Source organism: Lissotriton helveticus, chromosome 5_1, assembly GCF_964261635.1.
Source record: "Lissotriton helveticus chromosome 5_1, aLisHel1.1, whole genome shotgun sequence".
Taxonomy (NCBI): Eukaryota; Metazoa; Chordata; class Amphibia; order Caudata; family Salamandridae; genus Lissotriton; species Lissotriton helveticus.
In genome coordinates this window covers 1,542,546,473-1,542,572,424 of record NC_136065.1, presented here as the reverse complement: position 1 = coordinate 1,542,572,424, position 25,952 = coordinate 1,542,546,473, and positions in this window count along the sequence as shown.

Below are 25,952 nucleotides of genomic sequence, written 5' to 3'. Positions count from 1 at the left end.
AGATGACAAGATTAAACCAGGAACATTCCTGAACAAACCTAAAAGGTTTTTACACATGCAAAAAGTGCTCAATTTGTAAACTGGGGCAAAACAATAAACAGAATCAAGGATCAACCGACATAAATTTCAAAACAAAGATTGGATAAATTGCAGGAGCACATTTGTTATATAATATTACATACCCTTGTAACACAATTTACATCGAGCGCACCATCAGACCACTCAAAATCAGGATTCAAGAACACTACTGTAACATTCATAAAGCAGATAAGCCATAACCACCAGTTGAACATTATGAGGATCAGCACCAACACACTTTCATGTTTCATGGGATTGAAACAATAAAAAAATCCTAGAGTAGGGAGCCAAGAACTGACCCTTTGCAAACGAGAAAGTGAATTAGTAATCACATTTTATACAGTGAAAATAGTCTTGAATGAAAACGAAGATTTATAGACCTAGTAACTCTGACCCTGGCTTCCAATTCTATCTGGATTCAAAACATGCTATTCTAGAATAATTTGAATAACACATCTAATAGCCAAATATGAATTTAGTATGCTACAACACCAAAAAGGGTCTTGATTGTCAGCTGTGATATAACTGTAAGACGTGATTTGTTTATATTAAGGAAAGTATTTTTGATTTCACTTTAGGCTATGAATAACATGAGATTTTTTTACAGTAAGAAATTAGCTATTTAGGAAAATGCAAGCGTGAAAACAACAGATAAATTTGTAACTAGGCCTATAAGATAGTGATCATAAAATAAAATGTTTGATTGTTACAAGCAAACTCAGAAAATAATCAGAAGAGTGACATGAATTGGGTGTTTCTTTACATTTATATTTATATTTATTTTTATCAACAAATCAGTATATGGGATCCAGAACTTCCCACCCTTTGATTCAAGCTTTCACATTTCAGCAACGCCTTTGGAATAAAAATATATCCAATAATGGTGTTCTCATATCAAGCAAAAGGTTAACAATTCGACTCCAAATGCCCCTGATGCACAGAGATTTAGCAAGCCCAAATAAAAATACAGGTAAAAAGTCTAAAGGACCATAGCCTCATGATTATTATTTTGCTTGAAATACAACCCGCCCAATCGAGTAATAATCTAGAATTCATCTAAAATGAATACTCTGATAGTTCACTATTACCATCCTAATATTCAAAGATGGCATGATGTAATATGCATATATAACAGAAGGGAGAGTTAGGGAAGTTGCAATGACTATGTGAGGTGGGAACTCCTGGTCCCCCGGATTAGATGTAACAACAAAGGAGGAGTACCCCCTGAGGGAAAGAAATAGAAAAGAATCTCTACTTCTAGAGCATACATCCCAGGTCAGCACAGTGTGCCCCAACCCATTGCTGGACAGTGCATGTCCTTGAATAAGACCCCTCACTCACCAACCTAGTTGGTGACATGCTTCATCATCGGGGTCCCACCCCATAGGCCGAGTGCCCATAGGGTGTGCTGCGACACCTGATTACAGTGGAGCGGGTTACTTTTTTTTATATGTGCATAAAGTACAGTGATAAGTGTATTAAAAAGGGCCAAAGCTACTCACTTCAAGAGTTTATTCTTGAGTGTTTGGACCCTTGTTAAAAACAGATGTGGCACCTGTGCCTAACTATGAAGGCTTCGGTGTCTCAAGAAGTGTGATATGTTTAAAAATAGCGTAGTGTGCTATGTGAATCAAGTGAAGTTAGGTCTACATGTTTCAACCATATAAAAAAATTATTTGGTTTTCGTCAGGACCGTGAAGATTGGACGGAGTGGTCCGCACTCGCTAAGGTGCGTCCAGCCCACGTTCAATTTACAGACCCCAAAATGGTGATCTGGTGTGAAAAAAGCGGTGTATTTTCCTGGTTCAGGAAAAAAACCTGTAAAAGAGAAAGGTTGGGATTACGTACTGGGGAAGACACACACGGGTTTACATTTAAACAGTCATTGTGCTGGGAAAGTTCACCACGGTGAGGTGGTGATGCCGGTAAACCATATTATCAGCATAGTTATTTTTATTCTTGACCTTGGGTCATGTGGTACAGTGGCCCGGGTGCTTCCATTAGGCTGTGTGATTACAGTGAGTACACATCCTAGCGTCGTGGGAAGGTGACTATATGGCAGGACAACTGGGGTTGTGGGAGGGAAAAGGGGAGTGACGAGTGGTCGCCATCACAATGCTGCGCCAATTGTGCTCGAATACAGGTGGATGTGATTATCATGCTGGCGGCTTGGTAGGTGGGCCACCAAATGGTCGGTTTAAACTACTGTTGTAAACCTAGTTATGTATATAGAACGCAAAACCCTGCTGTGCTTACACTCAAAGCGGAGACTACCGCTTTATAGGCATCGGAGTGTCCAAGACGGCGAAATCCGTTACCTATGGGTTGTTAAGAATACAGGCAAATCGGGATCAGTATATTGCCTGAGGTTTGTTCTTCACCGAACACAACAGTGATGAAGGGCGACAGAGCCGCCCCACGTATCTGTCGGCAAAATTGCACTTACTTGCGGCTTCTGCTCATCTGGTAGTAAACCTACTTGGTTCTCGCTCACAATGCCCCGTGGCGTGTTGCGCTGTGTTTGTGAGGCCGGGTAGGTGAAGTAAACTATGCATTACTTCCTGGATGGGCGTGGCATTGTTCGTGACCCTGGGCGGACCAATCAGCGAGGTGCTGGGAGGGTGACGCCCGCTTGGGTTACGAACATGCGCAGGTCCGCCGGGGTGCACAGCGGTATGGTAACCATGGCAACCCCGGTGGTGGATGCAGAACTATGAAGCGATGTAAAGATTAGTTGCTTAGTCCTGCTGGGAAACAAAGAAAAGAAAGCAAAAAAATGTTTTGAAAGCTAAACAATGCAACAAAGGAACTCCTCCCTTTTGGGTTGAAGGGGAGTTTTTGGGACATGAACATGGAAACAAAAATAGAATGCCAATACTGATAAACACAATTTCGACCAACAATGTGCTAACCTGAACCTGAAAAAACAATTCAAGGACGGAAATTGCTAGTTAATAGCTTTTTATTAGCAATATTTTTTAGAAAGATCAATTTTTATTTTTTCAAATGATATAAGAAAAACTATTTACAAAGAAGGGACAATTTGAGAAAGAGCAGAACATTTGTCTTCAATCATTCAATATTCCAACCATATCACACGCATACAACACACTTTCATACCATTCAGGGGAAAGACTATAGAAACATAGAAAATATTTTGTTTAAAAGAATATATATATACATTTGCACATTAGCTTCACAAAAAGAACAAAAACGCCACAGCCTGCGGGCAAAATACTACGTCAATAAACAAAACGTTTTTCTGAACACAAGTACATTCGTCTCAAATGGTTATGTGAATAAACTTGTAAAGGTTCTTAGTAATGTACAGACGGATTGGAAAAATTAAATAGCCAAGCCGTTCTTCGCAGGTAAGGTGTGGCCAGGAGCCTACGCGTTTCGAATCCCGATTGTTTTCATAGGATTCTCTTCAGGGCCTTAAGCAGTATCTAAACAGAGCACAAACGTGGGTTAAAAACACAAAAAATTGATAACTCAAACATACCGTGTGACAACAAAGAACAACTTAAGCACATCAGGGGTTGGCTTTTAGTCAATTTTGATTGTAATTTCGACCACTTATCAAGAACCAAACCAGACAGACCGTCCCACACACACTCCGGGGCTTACCAGTTGATGGGATGCTCCAGGGCGGAGGGAAGCAGGGAGTTCGTTTCTTAACTCCGTTCTGGTGGTGTTAGAGCAGCGCGGAGGGTGCATTCGGGGTGCAGCTCTCTGTTAATGCAAAAAACTCGGAGTGAGCTTCTTAGTTTTAACATGCCTTTATGCAATGTGACTAGACCGAGTGACTGCTTAGAGCCGGGCTGTCGGTCACAACCTCCGGCGAGGGAGTGCAACTCTACTAGTTGCCCTACTACCCAGGCTGGGCTCGATGCTTATACTCACCCAGGGGCGGATTAGCCGCGGCTGGCAGTTGGGCGGGAGCCGGATCGCTCGCGCTTGTAATCCGTTCTCGCACGGCAAAATGAATTAAATTTGAGGGCCGAATTTGAGTCACCTTGTTAATCCTGTAACAAGATGGAATCGTGGTTTGAAATAACAGCACTGCACAGCAAAAGATGCGACTAAATTATGGCTTTAGTGTGGATGCTCACCATAATCTATGTGGGTTTCCAACCAGCTGGCTCAATGGAGACCTTCGGGCGGCTCTTCGGCGGTTACTAGATTAAATAACCGAGAGGCACATTTTAGCGACTACTTTTATCAGGTTAACAGCATAAAAGTATAAGGCGCCGGCTCACAGTACTTACTTTGCTCTTAAGTCAAACGACGTAAATCAGCTCGCGTTCCAGTCGGCACTAACTTCAAAGACATGCGCATAGCATGCTGAGGTCAGACACTAGCCGGTATTTAAAGGGGCAAGCAGGTGCATGGTCGCCTCCTTCTTAAAGGGATGACGTTCGAAAAATAAATGATGCCGCTTCATAGAACGGGAGAATGACCCGCAGTAACCACACAGGCTCCAATCTCTCAGCTGTTTGCCGACCTCTGAGGGTGAAAACCACAAATTTCAGAAGTCTACAGTTACAGATAGACCATGTGCTCCCACAGGGTCAAGGTTCCATCTGGATGGAATGGTGAAAGAACTGTGTGTTTACAGTTTGAAAATTTCACTCAATTCATTAAGGCCAGAGATTGCCGTGTCAAATTTTACAATTAGAAGGGCTTCTCGTTTTGAAAGTTGTAGATCCAGATCACCTCCGCGAGGGTTCTTCTCAATTCTAGAGATCACAGTCCATTTGAGGTCACTGATTGCATGTTGCATTTTTGTCCAGTGTAGGACTAGAGGGGCGTTCTCCACTTTATTCTTCAGTCTCGATTTATGCTGGGAGATACGTTGGCGTATCTCTTGGCTCGTTTTACCTATATACAACTGTAGACAGGGACATAAAATACCATAGACGACTTGCTTGGACTTGCAGTTACTGAAGGTGTTATGTTTCCAGTGAATCCCATTATGCTGGAAAAGGGAACCTTCAATCGTGGATTCACAGCACAGGCAGGTGCCGCATTTATGGTGGCCAGTTATCGGCGGTAATCGCATCATTTGGCGCAATGAAGGTGGACTCGAAATGGGCATTGCTGCTCGAACGATATGATTGGCAATATTGTTCTCCTTTTTAAAGGCAAACAAGGGAAGATCTTTCAGGCTTTCATCTAGATTCTTGACTAGATGCCAATTTTGTCCAATAATTCGTTTTAACTGGTTTGCGTTGGGGCAAAAGGTGGTAACGCATACCTGACGTTTCATACTGTGTTTTTCTCTTCGTTCTAGTAAAGCCTCACGTGGGGTCCAGAGTGCTCTTTTCATACAGTTTTTTACTAGTTTTTTAGGGTATCCCCTGTCGCATAGCTTGGATATTAGATTACCAGCATGATGGTTGAAGTCTTCTTTGGACGAGCAGTTCCTGCGCACCCGCAGGAACTGCCCGTACGGAAGATTTTCTTTGAGACTTCTGGGGTGGTTACTGTCGAACAGTAAAGATTTATTGCGGTCAGTTGATTTTACAAATAATGTAGTAGCCAACTTCCCATCTTGTGGAAAGACCTCAACGTCCAGGAAGGCGATTTTGCTAGTGGACTGGGTTAGACTGAACTTTATATCAGCGGTCCTTGAATTTAACCACTGATAGAACGATGTTAAAGTATCCTCATCCCCCGTCCAGATCATAAACACATCATCAATAAATCGGAACCAAGCTCCGATATATTGATGAAACGGGTTGTTGGAATGTATGTATGTTTCCTCATACATGGACATGAAGAGAACTGCTAGCTCCGGCGCAAAGGGGCAGCCCATCGCCACCCCTTTGATTTGATAATAAAATACTCCATTGAAACAAAAGTAGTTTCTCTTGAGGGCGAAAGATGCAAGTTTTATCAAAAATTCAGTCGGTACTTGCATAGGACGTGATCTTAGGTCCAAGAAGTGTGACAGGACTGCTACCGCTTCGTCCTGTGGAATCTGTGTGTACAGCGATGTCACGTCTAAGGTGACTAATATATCACTGTGGGCACGGTAATTCATGTTGGCCAATTTATTTATGAAGTCCGTCGTATCCTGTAAATAGGATCGCACCTGACTCATAAATTCTTTTAAGAAACAGTCCACGTATTTTGCAATTGGCTCAAGCAGGGAGCCACATCCTGCCACGATGGGCCTGCCTGGCGGATGGTTCTGATCTTTATGAACTTTAGGCAATACGTAGAACATCGGGGTTTTGGGATGCTTGATCTTTAAGTATTCCAACTCCTTGGGACCAACAAATCCTAGGTCAAATCCTTCTTGGATTATATTGAACAATTCATTTTGAAGGTCTGTGTCATTCTTTCGGTAACGGTCAAACAGGCCGATAAAGGTGGTGCAATAGTGATATGGGATACCAACAATTACACCACCGAAGTAATGAGGCAGCTAGACGACTGTAATTGCTATCGCAAGATAGGTAAAGACCCTACCACAGACCTTCAAAATGAATTGTTCAATATAATCCAAGAAGGATTTGACCTAGGATTTGTTGGTCCCAAGGAGTTGGAATACTTAAAGATCAAGCATCCCAAAACCCCGATGTTCTACGTATTGCCTAAAGTTCATAAAGATCAGAACCATCCGCCAGGCAGGCCCATCGTGGCAGGATGTGGCTCCCTGCTTGAGCCAATTGCAAAATACGTGGACTGTTTCTTAAAAGAATTTATGAGTCAGGTGCGATCCTATTTACAGGATACGACGGACTTCATAAATAAATTGGCCAACATGAATTACCGTGCCCACAGTGATATATTAGTCACCTTAGACGTGACATCGCTGTACACACAGATTCCACAGGACGAAGCGGTAGCAGTCCTGTCACACTTCTTGGACCTAAGATCACGTCCTATGCAAGTACCGACTGAATTTTTGATAAAACTTGCATCTTTCGCCCTCAAGAGAAACTACTTTTGTTTCAATGGAGTATTTTATTATCAAATCAAAGGGGTGGCGATGGGCTGCCCCTTTGCGCCGGAGCTAGCAGTTCTCTTCATGTCCATGTATGAGGAAACATACATACATTCCAACAACCCGTTTCATCAATATATCGGAGCTTGGTTCCGATTTATTGATGATGTGTTTATGATCTGGACGGGGGATGAGGATACTTTAACATCGTTCTATCAGTGGTTAAATTCAAGGACCGCTGATATAAAGTTCAGTCTAACCCAGTCCACTAGCAAAATCGCCTTCCTGGACGTTGAGGTCTTTCCACAAGATGGGAAGTTGGCTACTACATTATTTGTAAAATCAACTGACCGCAATAAATCTTTACTGTTCGACAGTAACCACCCCAGAAGTCTCAAAGAAAATCTTCCGTACGGGCAGTTCCTGCGGGTGCGCAGGAACTGCTCGTCCAAAGAAGACTTCAACCATCATGCTGGTAATCTAATATCCAAGCTATGCGACAGGGGATACCCTAAAAAACTAGTAAAAAACTGTATGAAAAGAGCACTCTGGACCCCACGTGAGGCTTTACTAGAACGAAGAGAAAAACACAGTATGAAACGTCAGGTATGCGTTACCACCTTTTGCCCCAACGCAAACCAGTTAAAACGAATTATTGGACAAAATTGGCATCTAGTCAAGAATCTAGATGAAAGCCTGAAAGATCTTCCCTTGTTTGCCTTTAAAAAGGAGAACAATATTGCCAATCATATCGTTCGAGCAGCAATGCCCATTTCGAGTCCACCTTCATTGCGCCAAATGATGCGATTACCGCCGATAACTGGCCACCATAAATGCGGCACCTGCCTGTGCTGTGAATCCACGATTGAAGGTTCCCTTTTCCTCATACATGGACATGAAGAGAACTGCTAGCTCCGGCGCAAAGGGGCAGCCCATCGCCACCCCTTTGATTTGATAATAAAATACTCCATTGAAACAAAAGTAGTTTCTCTTGAGGGCGAAAGATGCAAGTTTTATCAAAAATTCAGTCGGTACTTGCATAGGACGTGATCTTAGGTCCAAGAAGTGTGACAGGACTGCTACCGCTTCGTCCTGTGGAATCTGTGTGTACAGCGATGTCACGTCTAAGGTGACTAATATATCACTGTGGGCACGGTAATTCATGTTGGCCAATTTATTTATGAAGTCCGTCGTATCCTGTAAATAGGATCGCACCTGACTCATAAATTCTTTTAAGAAACAGTCCACGTATTTTGCAATTGGCTCAAGCAGGGAGCCACATCCTGCCACGATGGGCCTGCCTGGCGGATGGTTCTGATCTTTATGAACTTTAGGCAATACGTAGAACATCGGGGTTTTGGGATGCTTGATCTTTAAGTATTCCAACTCCTTGGGACCAACAAATCCTAGGTCAAATCCTTCTTGGATTATATTGAACAATTCATTTTGAAGGTCTGTGTCATTCTTTCGGTAACGGTCAAACAGGCCGATAAAGGTGGTGCAATAGTGATATGGGATACCAACAATTACACCACCGAAGTAATGAGGCAGCTAGACGACTGTAATTGCTATCGCAAGATAGGTAAAGACCCTACCACAGACCTTCAAAATGAATTGTTCAATATAATCCAAGAAGGATTTGACCTAGGATTTGTTGGTCCCAAGGAGTTGGAATACTTAAAGATCAAGCATCCCAAAACCCCGATGTTCTACGTATTGCCTAAAGTTCATAAAGATCAGAACCATCCGCCAGGCAGGCCCATCGTGGCAGGATGTGGCTCCCTGCTTGAGCCAATTGCAAAATACGTGGACTGTTTCTTAAAAGAATTTATGAGTCAGGTGCGATCCTATTTACAGGATACGACGGACTTCATAAATAAATTGGCCAACATGAATTACCGTGCCCACAGTGATATATTAGTCACCTTAGACGTGACATCGCTGTACACACAGATTCCACAGGACGAAGCGGTAGCAGTCCTGTCACACTTCTTGGACCTAAGATCACGTCCTATGCAAGTACCGACTGAATTTTTGATAAAACTTGCATCTTTCGCCCTCAAGAGAAACTACTTTTGTTTCAATGGAGTATTTTATTATCAAATCAAAGGGGTGGCGATGGGCTGCCCCTTTGCGCCGGAGCTAGCAGTTCTCTTCATGTCCATGTATGAGGAAACATACATACATTCCAACAACCCGTTTCATCAATATATCGGAGCTTGGTTCCGATTTATTGATGATGTGTTTATGATCTGGACGGGGGATGAGGATACTTTAACATCGTTCTATCAGTGGTTAAATTCAAGGACCGCTGATATAAAGTTCAGTCTAACCCAGTCCACTAGCAAAATCGCCTTCCTGGACGTTGAGGTCTTTCCACAAGATGGGAAGTTGGCTACTACATTATTTGTAAAATCAACTGACCGCAATAAATCTTTACTGTTCGACAGTAACCACCCCAGAAGTCTCAAAGAAAATCTTCCGTACGGGCAGTTCCTGCGGGTGCGCAGGAACTGCTCGTCCAAAGAAGACTTCAACCATCATGCTGGTAATCTAATATCCAAGCTATGCGACAGGGGATACCCTAAAAAACTAGTAAAAAACTGTATGAAAAGAGCACTCTGGACCCCACGTGAGGCTTTACTAGAACGAAGAGAAAAACACAGTATGAAACGTCAGGTATGCGTTACCACCTTTTGCCCCAACGCAAACCAGTTAAAACGAATTATTGGACAAAATTGGCATCTAGTCAAGAATCTAGATGAAAGCCTGAAAGATCTTCCCTTGTTTGCCTTTAAAAAGGAGAACAATATTGCCAATCATATCGTTCGAGCAGCAATGCCCATTTCGAGTCCACCTTCATTGCGCCAAATGATGCGATTACCGCCGATAACTGGCCACCATAAATGCGGCACCTGCCTGTGCTGTGAATCCACGATTGAAGGTTCCCTTTTCCAGCATAATGGGATTCACTGGAAACATAACACCTTCAGTAACTGCAAGTCCAAGCAAGTCGTCTATGGTATTTTATGTCCCTGTCTACAGTTGTATATAGGTAAAACGAGCCAAGAGATACGCCAACGTATCTCCCAGCATAAATCGAGACTGAAGAATAAAGTGGAGAACGCCCCTCTAGTCCTACACTGGACAAAAATGCAACATGCAATCAGTGACCTCAAATGGACTGTGATCTCTAGAATTGAGAAGAACCCTCGCGGAGGTGATCTGGATCTACAACTTTCAAAACGAGAAGCCCTTCTAATTGTAAAATTTGACACGGCAATCTCTGGCCTTAATGAATTGAGTGAAATTTTCAAACTGTAAACACACAGTTCTTTCACCATTCCATCCAGATGGAACCTTGACCCTGTGGGAGCACATGGTCTATCTGTAACTGTAGACTTCTGAAATTTGTGGTTTTCACCCTCAGAGGTCGGCAAACAGCTGAGAGATTGGAGCCTGTGTGGTTACTGCGGGTCATTCTCCCGTTCTATGAAGCGGCATCATTTATTTTTCGAACGTCATCCCTTTAAGAAGGAGGCGACCGTGCACCTGCTTGCCCCTTTAAATACCGGCTAGTGTCTGACCTCAGCATGCTATGCGCATGTCTTTGAAGTTAGTGCCGACTGGAACGCGAGCTGATTTACGTCGTTTGACTTAAGAGCAAAGTAAGTACTGTGAGCCGGCGCCTTATACTTTTATGCTGTTAACCTGATAAAAGTAGTCGCTAAAATGTGCCTCTCGGTTATTTAATCTAGTAACCGCCGAAGAGCCGCCCGAAGGTCTCCATTGAGCCAGCTGGTTGGAAACCCACATAGATTATGGTGAGCATCCACACTAAAGCCATAATTTAGTCGCGTCTTTTGCTGTGCAGTGCTGTTATTTCAAACCACGATTCCATCTTGTTACAGGATTAACAAGGTGACTCAAATTCGGCCCTCAAATTTAATTCATTTTGCCGTGCGAGAACGGATTACAAGCGCGAGCGATCCGGCTCCCGCCCAACTGCCAGCCGCGGCTAATCCGCCCCTGGGTGAGTATAAGCATCGAGCCCAGCCTGGGTAGTAGGGCAACTAGTAGAGTTGCACTCCCTCGCCGGAGGTTGTGACCGACAGCCCGGCTCTAAGCAGTCACTCGGTCTAGTCACATTGCATAAAGGCATGTTAAAACTAAGAAGCTCACTCCGAGTTTTTTGCATTAACAGAGAGCTGCACCCCGAATGCACCCTCCGCGCTGCTCTAACACCACCAGAACGGAGTTAAGAAACGAACTCCCTGCTTCCCTCCGCCCTGGAGCATCCCATCAACTGGTAAGCCCCGGAGTGTGTGTGGGACGGTCTGTCTGGTTTGGTTCTTGATAAGTGGTCGAAATTACAATCAAAATTGACTAAAAGCCAACCCCTGATGTGCTTAAGTTGTTCTTTGTTGTCACACGGTATGTTTGAGTTATCAATTTTTTGTGTTTTTAACCCACGTTTGTGCTCTGTTTAGATACTGCTTAAGGCCCTGAAGAGAATCCTATGAAAACAATCGGGATTCGAAACGCGTAGGCTCCTGGCCACACCTTACCTGCGAAGAACGGCTTGGCTATTTAATTTTTCCAATCCGTCTGTACATTACTAAGAACCTTTACAAGTTTATTCACATAACCATTTGAGACGAATGTACTTGTGTTCAGAAAAACGTTTTGTTTATTGACGTAGTATTTTGCCCGCAGGCTGTGGCGTTTTTGTTCTTTTTGTGAAGCTAATGTGCAAATGTATATATATATTCTTTTAAACAAAATATTTTCTATGTTTCTATAGTCTTTCCCCTGAATGGTATGAAAGTGTGTTGTATGCGTGTGATATGGTTGGAATATTGAATGATTGAAGACAAATGTTCTGCTCTTTCTCAAATTGTCCCTTCTTTGTAAATAGTTTTTCTTATATCATTTGAAAAAATAAAAATTGATCTTTCTAAAAAATATTGCTAATAAAAAGCTATTAACTAGCAATTTCCGTCCTTGAATTGTTTTTTCAGGTTCAGGTTAGCACATTGTTGGTCGAAATTGTGTTTATCAGTATTGGCATTCTATTTTTGTTTTTTGATAATTTGGCTCAGCCTTGCTGATTAGAGCCCACCCGTAGTTGTTTTCTAATGAACATGGAAAGGCAGGAATATCGAACCGGTCGACAGGGATATTTATTTGTTATAGACGGGCATGGCGTCATGATTTTGGAGCAGGTATGTTTAAATTGGGATAAAAATAGGGATAAAAATAGTAGGCAATGGGATAGGCTCAAACAGTATGCAGAGGTGGTTATCCCATCACAGTATTCCACGGGATATTATCATTTAAACCAGTTTTGTGGGTTGAAAGTCTATAAACCCACCTCTGTTCCTTCTCGAACAGGCGTTGGTTCAAATTAGTTCCTGGTTTTACCTGCTCAATAATAGTCCATTGTATTTCATCTGGTGTGTGCCCTACCGATAGATAGTGTTCGGTGAGCTTGGTATTGGCTTTTTTGCACCTAATGGTGCTCCGGTGTTCTCCGATGCGTATTTTAACCTTTCTGCTGGTCATCCCTACATAATGTAGGTTACAGGGACAAGTCAGTCTATACACAACGTTCTCGCTGTTACAATTCGTGTGTCCTCTGATCGTCCATATTTTGTTGGATTCCAGCTGTAGGGTTTTCGTATTCTCAGTGAAGGGGCATACGCTGCAACTGCCACATTTGTAGTGGCCTGTCACTTTTGGTAGACCCCAGATATTGAGTACCGTTTCTTGCTCCACCGTCTCTTTCTTAGGTCTGGTATTCACTACTGCATCTTTTATACTTCGTGCCTTTCTGTAAGAGAACAGAGGTTTTTACCATCGCAGGTTGCCAGTGTTGAGTATACCCCAATGTTTCCCTATTATTTTGGTCACCTCGTTGGAGATGGTATTGTACGTAGTGACACAAGTCAGAGGGGTTTCATCCATAGTTTTTATTTTGTCTTCCAGTAAAACGGCTCTCGGCTGATTCCTTGCTCATTTTTGGCTTTTATATAGAATCTTTGCGGGATATCCCCAGTTTTGTAGTTTGAGTGTTAGATCCTGGGCCTGTTGTTTATACTCGTTGAGCTCACTGCAATTCCTGCGGATCCGTAGATATTGGCCGTAAGGCAGGTTTTCACGCAGTGGTCTCGGGTGAAAGCTTTCAAAGCGAAGCAGATTATTTTTGGCAGTAGGTTTGTAATGAGTGACAGTGGATAATCTCCCCTGCTTTCTCGTTATTGTCAGATCTAGAAAGACCAAGGTATTCGGGTCCTTCACGTGGGTAAACTTCAAATGGTCATCAAGTGTGTTGATCCAGTTGAAGAAAGCTAGTAGCATATCTTCAGTGCCCTTCCATATGGTGAGCACGTCATCGATATACCTTCTCCATAGTAAGATGTTCGATCTATAGGGGTTTGTATTGTTCAGGATGTATTTCTCCTCGAAGTCGTGTACATATAGGCCTGCCACGCTCGGGGCAAAAGTACTGCCCATAGATGTACCCCCGGTCTGGAGAAATATCTTGTCCTCATACCGGAAATAGTTTCTTTTGAGGGCTAGTCTTGCACACTCCAAGATGAATTCTCTAGGGGTTCTTGATGTCCATTCTGCCTTGTCAAGTACCTTCTTGAGTACCTCCAAAGTGGCATCCTGGGGGAGGCTGGTATACAGGCTGTAGTGTAGCTCCTATTTTCCCAATAGGCTCTGCGCTCTGGAATAGTACCTACAGCAGTAAAGGCCTAGGCCAGACGTTAACTAGGTCTACTACTGTCGATACTAGACTTAATTTTTGGGTTTGCCAGCTAAGCTCAGAGTTCGCTAGAAACTTTCTCGAATGTTGAAGGAAGGAATTAACTCCCCTGATTAGACAAGAAGGGATTTAGTTTCTGACAACCATAGAACATGACAACTTTGCTCTCCCCTAATCAAGAGTCAATCACGAGAGTCGTGTGAGCACAAGGCAATTATTTTACTCAGTCAGTACGTGCATTCTTAGTCTCATCAGAATGTAGAGAAAAGGAAGAGACGGGCGTGTTCAATAAAAGATGTTATTTATTGATCAGTCTCTTTTCTCGTACATGAGAAATGGATCGATATTATTGCAATACTTATAGTTAAGTAAAGTGCATACATTAAAAGCAATAGTATAAAATAATACTGTAAAAACATTGATATGGTTTCTGAGCCATATGATGTTTAAAATGATTAAAATATATTTACATACACATATACATTTGACTAAACGTACTCAACTGGTGTTTCTAAATACGCCTACCCCGTGTACCTGACCTAAGTCTAATGCGTGGGCGGGAATAGAAAGTTACAGTTTAAGTTAAGTTTGTTTTTGCCAAGTGAATAACTAAAGAATTCTCTGTGAGGGGTTATTCAGTTCTGTACCTGGAAGTTAGGATGAATGAGGAATGGTATCTCTTTCTCTGCTCTCGATATTCCAGGCTGCCTGCGAGGGCTGCCCGAAAGCGCCGGTGCTGGGTCTCTCGGCTTGAGATAGCAGCGCGTCTCTCAGCGCGTCAGGAAGGCGGGGCTGCTGCCAGCGGGGTCTGCTTCTGCTCTCGGCTTCGGCAAGTATGGCTGCTCCGTCTTGTCACCACGAGTGTGTTTGCATAGGGCAAGAATGGTATCTGTTCCCGTTTAGCTGGAACTTTACCTAGGCAGGATTGGATGTTCTGTGGTGTAATTTTATTTGTGTTCCCCTGGTGAGGGGTCAGCTGTGGAAGTTTAATCGCTGGCTGAATTGTTGAAGTCCGCATTACATACTGAACTAATTGTCTATGAATTTTTAGTAGTTGTTTTAGCTGTATTAACAGCTCTGCTGCAGGCATTCTTTCGATGTCTGGATGTGGTGTGTATCCGGCTAAGACCGGCCACGTTGCTCCTGGTCTTCCTAAAGGACCGAGCCTTGTAATGTGATTGTTATGTTTTAGGGCGCCATCAAATAAGAGCAAATGCTCTTGGAATTTGAGTGGTACTTCCACCTCCTCGAAAGGAGTGTATGTTTCAGGAGGTTCCTCTACTTTGTAATAGTGGAAGTACTTTGTTACAGCATTTGCTGCTGGAAAATGTATCCATGAATAGTATACCTCTGTCTGCCGATATTCGTGTGCCTCAATTACGAATATGACTGTGCCACCTCTAGGTGTCAGTCCATTTTCTATAAGTTTTAAGGTTATAGATCTCCTTTTAATGACCGGAATGAGTGTTATATTCGGGTCTGCTGCTTGCATGGTAGCATCAGCATCTGCGAGTTCAGTTGCTAATCTTACTGCCTCTCTTTCATCATCACTCTCTGCCATTTTACAGACAGGATGGTATTATGTTTGTTTGCAGATCAGGTTTCTTTATGGAACAAAGATTAGATGCACAATATTTTGGAACTGTTTATCCTTCAACGTTGACTTGACCAAGAACCATACATAGGAGTTCCCTCCTGCGACGTTTTGGAGGATATTACCTTTCACCCACTCCAGACGTCTTTGGAGTTTTTGGGAAAAGGGGTCTGAGTGAGAAAGCACGACTGAGTTACTCTAAATGTCTTACGTTAGTTTTATCGCCCTTTCCAAGCGCGTTGGGCGCCATGTAGTGTAGCTCCTATTTTCCCAATAGGCTCTGCGCATTGGAATAGTACCTACAGCAGTAAAGGCCTAGGCCAGACGTTAACTAGGTCTACTACTGTCGATACTAGACTTAATTTTTGGGTTTGCCAGCTAAGCTCAGAGTTCGCTAGAAACTTTCTCGAATGTTCAAGGAAGGAATTAACTCCCCTGATTAGACAAGAAGGGATTTAGTTTCTGACAACCATAGAACATGACAACTTTGCTCTCCCCTAATCAAGAGTCAATCTCGAGAGTCGTGTGAGCACAAGGCAATTATTTTACTCAGTCAGTACGTGCATTCTTAGTCTCATCAGAATGTAGAGAAAAGGAAGAGACGGGCGTGTTCAATAAAAGATGTTATTTATTGATCAGTCTCTTTTCTCGTACATGAGAAATGGATCGATATTATTGCAATACTTATAGTTAAGTAAAGTGCATACATTAAAAGCAATAGTATAAAATAATACTGTAAAAACATTGATATGGTTTCTGAGCCATATGATGTTTAAAATGATTAAAATATATTTACATACACATATACATTTGACTAAACGTACTCAACTGGTGTTTCTAAATACGCCTACCCCGTGTACCTGACCTAAGTCTAATGCGTGGGCGGGAATAGAAAGTTACAGTTTAAGTTAAGTTTGTTTTTGCCAAGTGAATAACTAAAGAATTCTCTGTGAGGGGTTATTCAGTTCTGTACCTGGAAGTTAGGATGAATGAGGAATGGTATCTCTTTCTCTGCTCTCGATATTCCAGGCTGCCTGCGAGGGCTGCCCGAAAGCGCCGGTGCTGGGTCTCTCGGCTTGAGATAGCAGCGCGTCTTTCAGCGCGTCAGGAAGGCGGGGCTGCTGCCAGCGGGGTCTGCTTCTGCTCTCGGCTTCGGCAAGTATGGCTGCTCCGTCTTGTCACCACGCGTGTGTTTGCATAGGGCAAGGTCGGCAATATTTATACCTTAAAGGTGCCGAGATTGACGTAAGGATGGACATAGATACGTCAATAAAGATGTCATACGACTTGCTCGTTAGCACATTCTTTACTAAAGTTCTCTGTGAAATCAAAACAATGGCCGCACGGATTTTCCAGGTTGTCATAGGTTTGATTTGTTATGAGAACGTCGTATGCCTTATCAGGGGCTGGAGGAATGTCGCTTGTCTAATTAGATCTCAAGCGTTATGACCTAATCAGATAACACGTTCCTGTGCCGTAGTGTGACTGCGTCAGATAACGGTATCTGCATCATTGGGGTTTTCTTGCCTCATGGGCTGACTGTTAGTTAACTTGATAGTTAGTTTAACCAGAATAGGGTCAGGAATAGGGGGACTGATTCAGAACCTATAGAAATACACGACAAGGCTCTCAATATCAAAACTCACCAGGATGGTGTCGTCGTCCACGGTGAGTTGATCTAAGAGCCGCCGCACACTTTTTGTGTCCTGTAAGTAGGTGCTTGTTTGTTGTACCAGAGTCTTAAAAAACACATCGCAAAAACATGACAAAGGATCCAAAAGGGAACCCAAGCCGGAGACAATGGGCCTGCCGGGCGGTGGTATTTTGTTCTTATGCATTTTCGGGAGTGTGTAAAAGTAGGGAACCTTTCCTTCACTTTTACATAGGAAATCCGCCTCCTGTTTCGAGATGTAACCTTCGGCTTCTCCATATTCCACGAGTGATGTAATTTAGTTTCTCAGATCTTCCGTGGGGTCAACCGGTAGTCTCCGATAGTTCCTATGGTCTGATAGTAGTCTCAGACATTCAGTCTGATAGGCTGATTTGTCTAGTATGACTATCCCTCCGCCTTTGTCTGCTGGTTTGATTATGATGGTGTCAGATTTCTGTAAGTCATCCAGTGCAGTTCTCTCCAGTTTTGTGAGATTCATGAATGGCTTTTTTGGTGTGGCATTTTCTACATCATTGAAGACCGCTTGCTCAAAAGTAGAGATCTCTACCGGGATCATGTGCGGTGGTGGCATGAATGTGGATTTGTTCCGTAGCCCTGTCTCATTTGTGTCCGCATTGTCCTCTGTGTTAGTTCTCTTTTCAAAGAAGTCCTTTAGTTTCAGTTTCCTGAAAAAGGAGGATAGTTCGCACTGGAGTTTGAATTTATCCAGGTTGGCTGTGGGCACAAAACCTAGGCCCTTGTTTAGGACTGATTCCTCGTCCTTAATGAAGGGTCTCGCTGATAGGTTGGTTACTAGGTTTTCCGATTGCTCGGTCCTGCCTGTTGGGATTTGTTCCTGTTCTGGTTGGCACTCGGGTCTTCCGGTGCCCAGTGGACTTGGTTGCCCTGGTCTTTCTAGATCTGACAATAACGAGAAAGCAGGGGAGATTATCCACTGTCACTCATTACATACCTACTGCCAAAAATAATCTGCTTCGCTTTGAAAGCTTTCACCCGAGACCATTGCGTGAAAACCTGCCTTACGGCCAATATCTACGGATCCGCAGGAATTGCAGTGAGCTCGACGAGTATAAACAACAGGCCCAGGATCTAACACTCAAACTACAAAACCGGGGATATCCCGCAAAGATTCTATATAAAAGCCAAAAACGAGCAAGGAATCAGCCGAGAGCCGTTTTACTGGAGGACAAAATAAAAACTATGGATGAAACCCCTTTTGACTTGTGTCACTACGTACAATACCATCTCCAATGAGGTGACCAAAATAATAGGGAAACATTGGGGTATACTCAACACTGGCAACCTGAGATGGGAAAAACCTCTGTTCTCTTACAGAAAGGCACGAAGTATAAAAGATGCAGTAGTGAATACCAGACCTAAGAAAGAGACGGTGGAGCAAGAAACGGTACTGAATATCCGGGGTCTACCAAAAGTGACAGGCCACTACAAATGTGGCAGTTGCAGCGTATGCCCCTTCACTGAGAATACGAAAACCCTACAGCTGGAATCCAACAAAATATGGACGATCAGAGTGTGGTAAATAATAATTACCGGGTCTATTTTTCTATGCATTTAAATGATAAGAATAGCTCAATAAATGAGAGGCAGAGTCCGTGGTATCTGAGTCATACGGGCTTTAATTAAGTGGCTCGAGCCAATGGACATCGTGTTCCATCACCTACTAAGGTTCAGGAAGGGATATTCAACATTTCATTAACATCATACAATATATATAGTAGAACTGTACAGTTGTATTGAATACAGTAGGCGTAACAAGTGAAAAAAGGAAGATAAGAACATATGGGCGTAAAAGAAGGCGTGCACAGGGCGTGCACGGAGGTGTGTGATGTAGACGTCACAGAAGTGTCATAGGTGGGTGGAAACATGGAGGGGGTTTCATGGGCAGCTGGAACCTTTAACCTACTGGTGCGCGCAAAACGAGTCATGACATGTAACTGGGGAGGGCTGGGGGGCGCTGACTCCTAGCACTAGTAGAGGAGACTGAAGTCTGGGATGTCAGAACGACCTGTACCTATAGCGTATCTGATATCTTGTGTTTGGAGTACATGTTGCTTGATTCTAAAAAGCCACCAGGGCAAAAGCTGCTTGTCACTAAAGGCTAGTGTATGCATATATTTCTTCATGTATTGCGTGGGCTATGGATCTTCTATGGATACTAATTCAGTAAATTACTTGCATGGAGACAGAAAGACTGGACTGTAGACGGATATGTTTATCCTGTTCGTTAGCTAGGAATGTGAATCCGGGGAGCTGAACAGATAACTGTGAGCATAATATATTCTTGGCAAGCAGGCCAGACCGAGCCGGGTACCGCGTTGTCTGGCAGGAAGTAAGGGAAGGGTCAGGGATGCGGGCGGGGCTGCATCTCTCGGAACGTTTCAGGAGGCTTGAGGCCTGGATCTGGTGTCCGGGCCCTGTGGAGCCTTAGAAACGGGTGCACCTCGATAATTTAACGTGCACCATGTAAAGACGTTGACAACATAGGCCTAAAAGCCTAATTCACGTTGCTTTCACGAAGGACTGGATAACTGACATACTAACGTTGGACGCAACTGCAAATGCGTCTTTATTTCCGGCCATGGAAAGAAAATGCATGGAGATCATGCACATACACGACATGATGGGGAACACGTAGGGGACACATAGCAGGGCAAAATTCAATTTTCCTCATTCCCTCCTTGTTCCCTACGTACCCTTCAGGAAACATCAATATTCATGAGGCCATCTATCTGTTCATAAAGCATCATTCGCTCGTCTTTTTTCATTTGGGTATGGGATTGCGGACGTGGAATACAAGCTGTGGCGCACAAGCTGTAAATCGCTGGGCCACATTGTAAACAGAGACTACAACTGAATATGATCATTACTACTACTCCCAGGAATGACAGTACTCTCCATCCCCATGCAGATATTACACTCCAGAGCCAGCCGGACCAAGTCCAGGTGCCTGGATTCTGGTGTAGCTGATGAGTATCGTTGCGCATTGCAAGTCGATAGGATAACTCGTGAGGGGGTAGTTCACTAAATGTGTGCTCTACAGTATCATTAGAGGAAAGGTGTAAATGTGAACCGAGAGGAGGAAAAAATACATATAACATACAACTTATACATGCGATCGTAATACTCAGAATAAACATAGACAATAATGTAACGAGGCATCTGCTTCGGAGATTTTTACAATATTTCGTTTTCTTGAAGTTCCGTCTATCTCTCTCACTATGTAGGTCTATCTCATACATGTCAGAAACCTGTCTAACCGATTCACCCGAGGGGGACTTAAACAATTAAACGCAGTCTGACTTACTAGACCTCAGTTTGATTTTATACTCCTGTTGCGGAGTTTTCTCTAACAGGGGAAGTTTAGAGTCAGTATCGGGGCAGTCCTTGAAAAAAGTCTTTGGGCACAGTCCATGGAAACGCTTGATATGACTGGAATGGAGCCAGCCTTTTCTTCCTTCCAGTTTTACGGCGGTCCTTGTAGTCATCAAAACGAGTTTTGGCTCCTTCCAGCGGGGCTCCAGAGGACTTGAGCGATCAAAATTTCGAACCAGGACTAGATCTCCAGGAACGACCTCGTGCGGTTTCACCTGGGTGTTGTCCGGGAAGGCAGCCGTGACCTGAGAACGACAAGAGAGTAGTGCAGACATCAAGGAAGCTAGGTAATCTGTCAGCATGTTACTGTCAACATCGGTGATTTTACGAGGCATAGGTGTACCCCACATGTTTGGGGGATGACCAAAAACAATTTCATATGGTGACAAACCAGATCTAGAATGGGCGACCATTCGCATATAGAAGAGGGCAACCGGCAGGGCTACCATCCAATCTACACCTTTTTCTGCACAGACCTTCGCTAATCGTGTTTTCAGAGTTTGATTGTGTCGCTCGACGAGGCCAGCTGCCTCGGGGTGTCGTACGCAGTGGAATTTCCACTGGTACCCTAACAGAAGTGATACCTGTTTCATGAGTTCGGACGAGAATGGCTGTCCATTATCTGAATACACGACACGGGGCAAACCATATCGAGGGAAAAATTCACGAACCAGCTGCTTGGCAGTGGTCCCGGCAGTATAATCTGAGACTGGATATGCTTCTGTCCATCTGGATAGAGCGCATACAACTACGAGGACATACTTGAATCCTCGACATCGATCCATCTGTATATAATCCATCTGGAGGACTTCAAAAGGATGGTCAGGAGGATGAAATCCACCTTGTTCCACGGGAACACCTTTACCTGGATTGAAGTGACAACAGATCATGCAGGTACGCACTTTCTGCTTCGCTGCTGCTCGTAAATGTTTGTTAAACCAGAGGTTCTGGATACTGTCTAACATGGCTTTTTCTCCTAAATGTGCCGGACTATGTGCTGTATTAATGATGACTTGAACCATAGAGTCGGGGAGAAACCATGTGGCTTTTCCCTTCGTCAACCATCCCTGATCTGTCTGGACCCCTCCTTGTTCAGTCCATTTCCTGATTTCGTCTGGAGTAGCATGTGTCTGTATGTCTAGTACGTCTTGTGTAGGATCCTTGACTGTCATGCAAGTCGTCAGGACTGAAACGTCTGTCTTTGTCGTGTCAGCTGGAATGTCTGGAGTCTGAGCTGTAAGCTTGGCTGTTCGATCTGCCAGGTCGTTACCCTGGGAAATGGTGTCAGTAACTCTCGTATGTGCTTTGCACTTCATGATGGCTATAGCTGTAGGTGAATGTATTGCTTCTAACAGAGCTTGAATGAGGGGGCCATGCTGAATCTTGGCTCCATGAGAGGTCATAAAACCTCTTTCTTGCCAGAGGACTCCAAAGTCGTGAACGACTCCGAATGCATAACGTGAATCTGTATATATGTTTACTTTCAGGTTCTTGGCTCGTAGGCAAGCTTGGGTCAGAGCGATGAGCTCTGCTGCTTGGGCAGACAGGGTGTCAATACGATGTGTTTCTATAACTTCAGTTTCAGTAGTCACTGCATATGCTGCCACTAACTCTCCTGTACTTGTTCTCATACATGAACCATCCACATAAAGTGTCAGGTCTGGGTCAGGTAATGCAATGTCCGTCAAGTCTTGTCTTGGCTTCGTCATGGTGTTAATAACTTCCACACAGTCATGTGTTGCGGGGTTTGAGGTAATCGAGGGTAACAGTGTAGCAGGGTTTAATATGTTGCAGCGTCTGATCTCTATGTGTGGCTGAAACAGTGTCAGTTCATATCCTGTCAATCGTGCTATGGTCAAGTGCTGAGTCTGTGTTCGGTTTAAAAGAACCTCCACGGAGTGTGGAACCTGTACTGTCAGGGGGTGTCCTAACACTATGGAATCACTTTGTCTGATAGCTAAAGCTGTGGCTGCAACTGATTTGAGGCACGCAGGCAAAGCCTGGGCTACTGGATCCAATGTGCTAGAAAAATAAGCACAAGGCTTGTGTTGTCCTGCTTGATCTTGTGTGAGAACAGATAATGCTGTACCATCACGTTCAGTGACAAAAAGTGTAAAAGGTTTTCTGTAGCATGGCGTCGCTAAAACAGGTGCTTGACATAAAGCTTTCTTTAATTCGTCGAAAACAAGTGTATGTTCCTGAGTCCAAGGGAGGACAGTCGATGTCGCTGCCTCCTGTGTTGTCAACTGTATCAATGGCTTGGCTAGATATGCGTACTGAGGGATCCATTGTCTGCAGTAAGAAGTGAGGCCGATAAAAGCTCGTACCTCCTTCTGTGTCTTGGGCTGTGGAAGATGTGCAATTAACTGGATACGGTCAGGTGTCAGCTGTCTACCCCTCTTGGACAGTAAGTGACCAAGGTATACCACTTGCTGGACACAGAATTGCAGTTTCGAAGGGGATACCTTGTGCCCCATTTCTGCCAGAAAATACAAGACTGTCAATGACGCACGTTCGCAGTCACGTTCTGTACGAGCTGTAATCAATAGGTCATCAACGTACTGGAGCAGGGCAGTGTCAGTTGGCATGTGAATACTATCTAGTTGTCGTTTCAGTGCTTGACTGTAAATACTTGGACTTTCTGTGAACCCTTGAGGTGCACGTGTAAATTTATAGCTTCGTCCATTTAAACAGAATCTGAAAAGGAACTGGCTGTCCGGATGGATGGGGACACTAAAGAAAGCGTTCTTGAGATCGATGACAATAAAGAACGCAGCTTCGGAATCAATGGCAGTCAATAGGGAAGAGATATCTGGAACCACTGGGTACTGGGGTATGATACATTTATTAAGTTCTCGAAGGTCAATCACTAGTCTGTAGACTGGAGGTGCATTTGGGTCAGTACGTTTAAGGATCGGAATGATAGGAGAATTACATACATTGGAGTCAGTTTCTACAACCACTCCTTGAGCAATGAGCTCGTCAATGATTTTCGATAGGGCTGCTACAGCCTCAGGTGGCAACTTGTATTGTCGGTTTCGTGGTAGTACAATTCCTTGTTTCAGAGTGACACGGTATGGTGTAATGTGCATATAACCTACATCAGTAGGACCTTGCGCCCATAAATGCTGTGGTACATTCAGTAATCTTGGATCAAAATCTCTTAACACATAATGTCCTTTAAAATCACGTAAAAACAATCTCACTCCTTCCGGGGAACAACAAATCACTGCTCCCAGTTCTTTCAATGTTTTAATACCAAGTAAGTTTTCTGGACATGATTTCGTAAGTAACAAGTCTGTAGTACGGGACAATGGACCAACTTCTAGGGAAACTGGTTTCGATATTTCATTAACATTAGGCTTTCCTGAAAATCCCAGGGAAACATTTCTTGAGCCTGAGAGAGGGGCCCCTGGAACCTCGTCATGACTGATGGTAGTTCTACTCGCCCCTGTATCAATCAGAAATGTTCTGTCCTTCCCTAATACCTGGCTGTGTACATAGGGACCCTCTTGATCTACAGGAACCTCGATAAGAGGCAAGCCAACCTCCCTCTCCAGGCTGTTTCATGAATATTGCTGATAATCTGGATAATCTGACTGTGCGTACTGGTACATCTGCTGTGTAACTTGTTGTGTGGCAGCTATAGGCTGCGGTACTGCTACTGTCTGTTGTGCGTTCGGCGGTGGTTGCGTGTTTTGTGGAACATGTTCCTGTCTAGGAGGACGCGGTCTTTCTTTCGTCTTACCAGTAGCTATGTTGTGTTTCAGAACGCCACATTCGTTTATATAGTGACCTGGCTGTTTACAGTAATTGCATGTCCCTTTTACAGGAGCCGCAGAATGACTGGTCTGAGTCGTACCCCTCTTCTGACTATCCACCGGAACAGATTGTGCAACTAGTACTTTCATTTTCGTGTCTTTCATACGTCTCCTTTCGTGTTCCTGCTCTTCTCTGATTCGGTTCTGGTGATACTGTAACATTTGTAACATTTGGGACGGGGTATTAGCTTGCCAGGTACTTTCAACTTTCAGTACTCGATTTTTAACTTGTGCTAAAGAATTCTCTACTAATTTGGTAACAAAAAGATGTGGATACGATTCACTACTTGTTTTCAAGCCGCTATTAATAATGAAACATTTTTCAAATCTGGAATAAAAATCACTAGTGTCTTCGTCTTGTTTCTGTTTACAGGCTGAGATGGCATCCCAGTCTTCCTTTTTCGTGGCTAGTAATCTTGGCAAGACTTGTATTAACAACTCGGGCAATGCTTTGGCTTTTTCCCCGAGACCCGTACCAGGAACTCGTGTTTTATCTTCGTACTCTAATTCTGCCCAGTCAATCTTTTTCTCTCCCACCTCCCATTCTTTTTCTTTAAGTTTTTCATATATGCCCGCAGGCAACAGGACCTTTAACATTTTAATGATATCGGGATACGTGTATTCTCCCATGCAGAGCATGTCTTTTAATTCACGGTGGAACCCTGCTGGATCTTTATCGTGACAGGGCACTAACTTTTTCATTTCCAGTAATTCTATTTTCGTTAAAGGGGTGTAAACAAATACTCGTTCGAGCTCACCTTCCGTTGTCCGAATGGGATGGACTTCTCGCAAGGGATTCTGTCTGTCTATGTAAAATGTCTTCCTTACTGGGGGTGGAACAGGAACAAAATGTGGTGTCAGGAACGTTCTGTATTTGTGGCGTTGTTCTAAAATGACATTAATCAAATCGGTACCTAGGCCTTTCCATCTGTTTAGGAGTAACTCGTCTAATACATTATATAGGGGACCTGGGTCAGAATGCTGACTTTCGTATAGTGTAATGAGGTGTTGGATCATGTACATACCCACCAGTCGCTGTTCGTCTGGGGAAAGATTCAGAAACGTTTGGGCCACTACTTCGTCTTTAAATGTGCTAGAATTACTAGTCCATTGAACTGCTGATCGGGCTAGTTCCTGTTCATGCATGGAACTAAGCTCACTGTAACCTATTCGCTGTTTCAAAACTCTATCGGTAGCTTGGAATGAATGCTCAAGAGAACACTGTTCTGGTACGGGAGGAAGAAAGGTTTTCCTACAGTCTAGGTGTGTGAGTCTGTCAAAAGGTTTCGCCCTACCTACGTACGCTAGTCTATCTGGGTTCTCTGTGTCTACATCTTCGTCAGAGGTGTCATTCTCTTTCTCGGTTTCTCTCTTTGCTTTCTCCCTTTCGTGTATGCCTAGAATTTCCTTACGAATCTTTCTATACATGGATTCTATACAACCTTGTTTATTGTGTTTTCCGTCTGCTATGTTGTCACTCCATTTTATCAGGACTTTCATCTCGTCTTTGTTTGTACCTGGCTGGTCTTGTTCCCTTATTAAACAATTTATCAAAAACTGCAAGATCATATTTTGAGTCTCGACCTTCCTGTGTGCCATAGCTTCGTGAATACTTTCTGGTCTTTCCCCTGTTCTGATGAAATGATATATGTTGTCTAAATGTT